This window comes from Onychomys torridus, chromosome 4 (genome assembly GCF_903995425.1).
Source record: "Onychomys torridus chromosome 4, mOncTor1.1, whole genome shotgun sequence".
In the NCBI taxonomy this organism is placed as follows: domain Eukaryota; kingdom Metazoa; phylum Chordata; class Mammalia; order Rodentia; family Cricetidae; genus Onychomys; species Onychomys torridus.
In genome coordinates, this window is record NC_050446.1 from 65,321,587 (window position 1) to 65,327,883 (window position 6,297).

Here is a 6,297-nt window from a genome sequence, read left to right on the forward strand (position 1 = left end):
CTGCTCTCAGGGGCACTGAAGATTGATTGTGCTTTGTTCAGGGCTTCCTCGGAAACTGCCTACTCCACTTCCAGAAGCAAGTACTGAGGCCTAGTACTTAAGTAAGTTATTAGGAGCTGGTTATAATATTTACCTGGCCTTGTACCAGGTTTCTATCTGACCCCAACATGTCCCCCCTTTCCAGTCATCTCTTTCAGTATTCTTCCATTCCATCCATTCCCAACCCTGTTGTAGATATTTGATTTTGATCACACTATGTGGGATACCTTGCTCATCCAGGATCCAGTGAGGAGGGGCTTAGTCTTGCCCCAACTTAGTGTATCAGCCTGTTTTGACTACCCAAGGGAGGCCCTACCCCCAATGAGAAGTGGATCAGGAGTGGGGGCGGAGAGGTGGGAGGATTGGAAAAACAGGAGGCAGGGGGAACTGTGCCTGATATGTAAGATGAAAAACAATTTTTAAATAAAATAAAATGTTAAAATAAATAAATAAATAAATAAATAAATAATGCAAATTATTTTTTTAAAAAAACCTGTACTTGGTGAAGCTGAAAAAAATGCAAAAGAAATGTAGTCTTTTTGGATTTATCCAAAACCCAATATTAAGCCAAAAATTCAACAACATAAAGACTCATACTGGGGAGGTAGATAAAGTAATAAAAAGCATTCTAGTAAAAAAAAAAAAAAGGCCAAGAACAGATATATTTGCCACAGTGTTCTACAAACAGCCCTTCTCAAACTATTTAAAAAATGAACCAAAATGAACTGTCTCAAGATCCTTCTTCAAAGTCAGTATCACACTGACATATGAACCAGTTAAGGACAATGCAGAGGAGACTACATCTAACACCCCTCGTGAACATAGACTTTAAAGTACTCAATTAAATACTTACAAACAGAATACAGACATACATCAAAAAGATTATACACCATGACTAAATTAGCCTTCCCTGAAATTTGGGGATGTTTCAACAGATGTAAAAGTCAATAAATTTAATAAACCATATAAGTGGACTTAAAGACCAAAATCTCATGGTCATTTCAATATATGTAGAAAGAGCCTTTGGGGAAAAAATTCAACACACCTTCATGATAAAAAGTCTCAGAGATAGGGCTAAAGGAAATATCACCTCAAAACAGTAAAAGCTATATATGAAGAACACACAGCTGACATCATCCTAACTAGAGAAAAGCCTGAATCACCCACTATAATCAGGAAGGAGACAGGGATGTCTGCTGTCTCCATTCCTTTTCAATACTGTGCTTGGAATATGAACTGGAGCAATGGGGAAAGGGAATAGATTTAAAGGGATATAAACAGAGGAAGATAAAGTCAAACTATCGCTATTTGCAGATGGCAAGATGCTGTATATTAGAAATCCCAAACTTCTACTAGAAAACTTCTAGAAATGGTCAATTAGTCAAGACAAGGTTTGAAGAGAGAGTACTGGTTTGGTCTTTCATCTTTTTGGTATTCTTATGATGACATCTGGTCATGTGTACTTCCTTTGTTAGTTCTGAGTTTTTTATGGATAAAGCAGGTTGAGGAAGAAGACAACATGTAGGGAGAGGTTGGGTCTAGGTTTTGGATTTGTCTTGGGTGGAACGAAGTCAGGTGGATAGAGGGGACTGAGATGATATATGGGACTTGCTTACTGCTAAGAACAGGCAGTATATGGGGACAGGAGGATAGGTCAGATTTGGAAGATTCAATTTGACATTACAGACCCATTTTATTTGGTGAGTAGGTGGGGAGGGTCCTAGAGCTCCTTTGCCATGGAGGTAGGAGAAGGTTGTCATCCCAGGTTAAATCTGAAGGGCTGAGAAAAAAAAGAGTAGATGAGGAGGTCTGGAGTACTCACCAGGCAATATGTTGATATTTTATTTGTGCTGAAATGTGATTTTATTTGTATAATAATAAATAAATTTGCCTGGGAGTCATAGCTAAAAGCAAGCCATTTAGCAGAAGTCTGGCAGAGGTGGCACACAACCTTAATCTGATCACCTGGCAGACGGAGTGTGTTCAAGGACACAGCCAAGTGGTGACCCAAACCTTTTATCTTAGTACAAATAATAGAGACCTGGAGGACTATATAGACAGGCAGTGATAAGGAAATGTGGTTGTGTTTAGAGCCAATGAGAAGGCAGAATAGAAAGACATTAAAAAGACAGGACACAGGAAGAAGGTCTCTCTCAGAGAAAGGACAGCAGCGAGTAGTAAGATAAGGTGGTCTTAGCACTTGGCTACTGCTCTGATCTCTGGGCTTTTAGCTCTTTATTTGGCTCTGTGTTTCCTATTTAATAAGACCGTTTAGAATTATATCTACAAGGCAGGACACAGGAGGATAGATGATGTGGGATTGATGAAGTCTGGGAAAATAGTTGGGTGCTGGAAGTGGTCCAGAAGCCAAGGACATGAAGACCTGACTGTAGAACTGAATACTATTTTCATATAAATGAGCATAATATTAAAATAATGCCTAATAACTTATTTGGATAACCATAGATCAGTGCATTTCTCAACATCCTTCAGAGAAGATTATTATGCAGTAAAGGGCAGTAAACACAGGTACCTGAAACTGGTCAACGTGCAAAGAATTAGACTTGGGGGTGTTCATACCTAAATGAGATATGTATATCATATCCTTTCTTACAAGGTTCATGGACTTCATGGATGATGAGACAAAAAGGTTGTAAGAGCCAGACATGGTGGGAAACTTCAAGAAATCAGTGTTTTCTGGAAACTGATTTGGTAGCTGCACATATGAGCTCACATCTGTTGTGACAACATGCACAGGACCTGTACAAGTTCAAGCCATACAAAATCTCTTATGTGGAGGATAAAAGGTTCAAACAAACATCACAGTTAGCCGAGGAGTTATCGGTATTTGGTAACTGCTAGGAGAAGAATCAGTTTTCACTAATAGTGTAACCCTGATAAGTGGATCATACTTGAGGACAAACACTCCCAAGAGTAGCTGAGAAACACAAGCTGTACTCCCTGAATTTAGGGGGAAAAGAGAAACCTAGAAGTTTGGTGGGTAAGGAAGTAAGGGTAGATCTGGGAGGAGACAGAGGAGGTTGGTAAATAGGATCAATATTTTTTTTTAGCAGAGTGTCTCTCTCTCTCTTTTTTTCTCCTTTTATATTTATTATATTTTTGTTTTCATTTTACACATCAGTCATGGGTTCCCCTGTCCTCCCCCGTCCTGCCCTCACCTTCCTCCCAGCCCCTCCCCTCCATTCCCATCTCCTCCAGGGCCAAGACTCGCCTGGGGATTCATTTAAATCTGGTGGATTCAGTCCAGGCAGGTCCAGTCCCCATGGAATTCTCAAAAAATAAAATGAAATATATATTTATATATAAAACTGTTATTATTATCCATATTAATCCATGTCCTATTTGGTTAGTAATTTTTTGAGACTCAAAAATATTCCATTACACAAATATATATGCAAGGGGTATATAGTATCTCTTTTGTTTCTTTCTCTTATTAATCTAGATACGGTTTAAGTTACTTTGTTACAATAGAATGGATAGAATGTAGACACTTGCCTCATTCCTCCTGATATTCCCACCCCTTCCTCTGCTATGATCCCTGAGCCTTATATACAGAGACGGTGTGTTGTAGATTCACTCATTGGACTGGGTGTCCCATAACCAGTTACTCTATTTTGACTAGTTGTGGTTCTGTGATGGTCATCAGCAGTGTCCTGCAATGAACACCAGCTGTTGCAAAGAGAAGTTTTTCTGATATGGTTAAAGTTACACTTATCTTTGAGTACAAAAAAAAAGTATTTATAACACAATTAGGAATTATTCTGGCTTAATAAAGTGGTGGAAAAGGATACTCAGTTACAATCCTTAATTTCACTAGCTGCCGGTAACTGGTTAGATTTACAGAACCAGACAGGATTGCCCTCCTGTTGGTAGTTGTTAGTTACTTCCAAGATACTAATGCAAATATTGCACATTTAGGGAAATCTTGCCATTCTGATCATTGTTGTGGCTCATAGGCATCATGGCTGAGTAAGAATATTGGCCACTTCCTTCCATTGTCAGCTTGTAGCACCTTCCAATACTATGAATGCCTGTCCTCAGGAAGGAAGATTGTGGGTCACATACAGCTTATATCTTCCAAGTCCTGTGTTTGAAGTACATGCTGTCTTCACAGAAATTTTAGGCTACAATTCTTATTGTTGTCTATAACAAATTGATATTATTTGTCTTATCCCTGCCATAAACCAAAGACCTTTTTGATTGTGTGCCTATAAATACAGCATATATCCATGTATTTTTACAGAAGACATGTTAACTAAAGGCTGTTGCTTAGATGTAGGAAGAGTACCAAGCTGCTGTAACAAACACATTTCAGTATCATTACAATTCTGTCTTTCAAAGAAGTGTCTAAGTATACAAATGAATACCTGAAATATAAGGAACACTGAACCATAATGTCAAAAATTACTGAAAAAGATAGTTGGAAATGTTCATGCTCTAGGAAAACATCTTCATACAGAATTAAAATGCTATGCTTCTACAAATATGCAAAAAGTCAATTTAATAAATAGAAATTTGCTCACCCAACAATTTTACTTGCTGACATAAATACAAAAGTAACACTGAAATTATGTGAAATTCTATCTTTTCAATCAATTATACTGAAGCCATCAAAGATTTGGTTTTAAGGAGGTAAAATAACACCCCTGTGCCTCACAATTAAGCCAGATACCTAACAAATCAGTGATTTCAGTTCTCAGAAACACTGTGGTAAATGTTGTGCAAGTCAAAGTCTTCACTCTTTGAGACCTCTGAGCAGACTCTATAAGGCTGGTTTCTTCCTCATTTAAAATATGTTCCTCTATGTGAAAGATGCCAGGACATTGAGATCCTCCACAGACTTCCCTAAACAATGATCTCAGCAAAAACTTGATACCTAGGATTTGAGCTGACAAGAAATCTTTTGGGTCATTAAGCCAGGAAAATATATCTTCCATTTATATTTGCAACATAGCCTATTACTATGTTTTACACCATTGCTATATTTAATAGATAGGCTTATTACAAATTTTAGAGATTTTCAAAAAAAATTAAGTAATCTCTCCTAAACAGATTTATTCCCTCAAATAATATCTAGAGGCAGCAGCAGCAAACCCTAATTTGTCTTAATAATGAAAACCTGTAGTCAGATTTCAGAATGAAAGCTGAAAGATCAGAGAAGGAGAACAGCCAGCCACTAGACTTCTCACCTCACAGAATCCTCAGACTGAAAGGGCCAAGTTCCTATCTCCAACCTGCCTTACCACTTCCTCTCTCCACCCAGCCATAACATTTCATTTCCTCCTCCCAAGAGCTGGGATTAAAGGCATGTGCCACCACTGCCTAGCCTCTAGTGGCTAGCTCAGCATTCTGATCTCCAGGAAAGCTTTATTTGTTAGAGCACAACCAAAATATCACCACAGATTGGATCTTGCCAAGAATGAGTAGCTAACTGCCAAATTGATTTAAAAACTTTGAAATGTGAAGAGAAAATTTTCAAATTGTAATATTTGAAAACTGAGAGTTGCTGATCATCTGGACTCTGCTCTGTCCTTTCTCCACATTTGTTATTGGTTTCTTCTTTTGTTTTGTTTTGCTTTTCCCCAATCTCTTCTAAATTCTTCATTTTGCTTTCTCCTTTCCCCAAGATACAATTGGGCCTGGTTTGCATGGTCCCTTTCACTACATTTCAAAGACGAAATATTATATCTTACCTAAAAGCATATTTCTACCTCTCCCTCTTCAGTCTATTTAGACAAAATTCTCTTTCTCCTGACTCTTCGGGCCTCCAGTTATCTCTTCTGTTTCCCACCTTTATTTTATCTCTATCATCTTTACACTAATCACTAAACTTACTGCATTTTCTTTTATCTTCTTTACTCCATTCATTTCCCTAATAACTAATATATTAGTACACAAAGGAAATCAAATTCCATTCCATCAAAACACTGCAGAAGACACATTTATCAGCAGTTCATGAAACATTTTCTAAAATATAGCATACACTAGGTCACAAAGCAAATACTTAAAAATTTAAAAATAATGTAAAATAATTCATTATATTCTGTATAACCACAATAAACTGAATGTCATAAATCATGGAGATTATATAACACATCAAAGAGTGATAAATCAGTGACTATAGCAATCAAGATGGAAATCAAATGAGTCTTTGAATTGAATGAAAATATAAGACACAGAAACCTGTATATTGCAATGAAGGCAATCTGAAGAAGGAAGTTTAGAGATTTAAGTGCC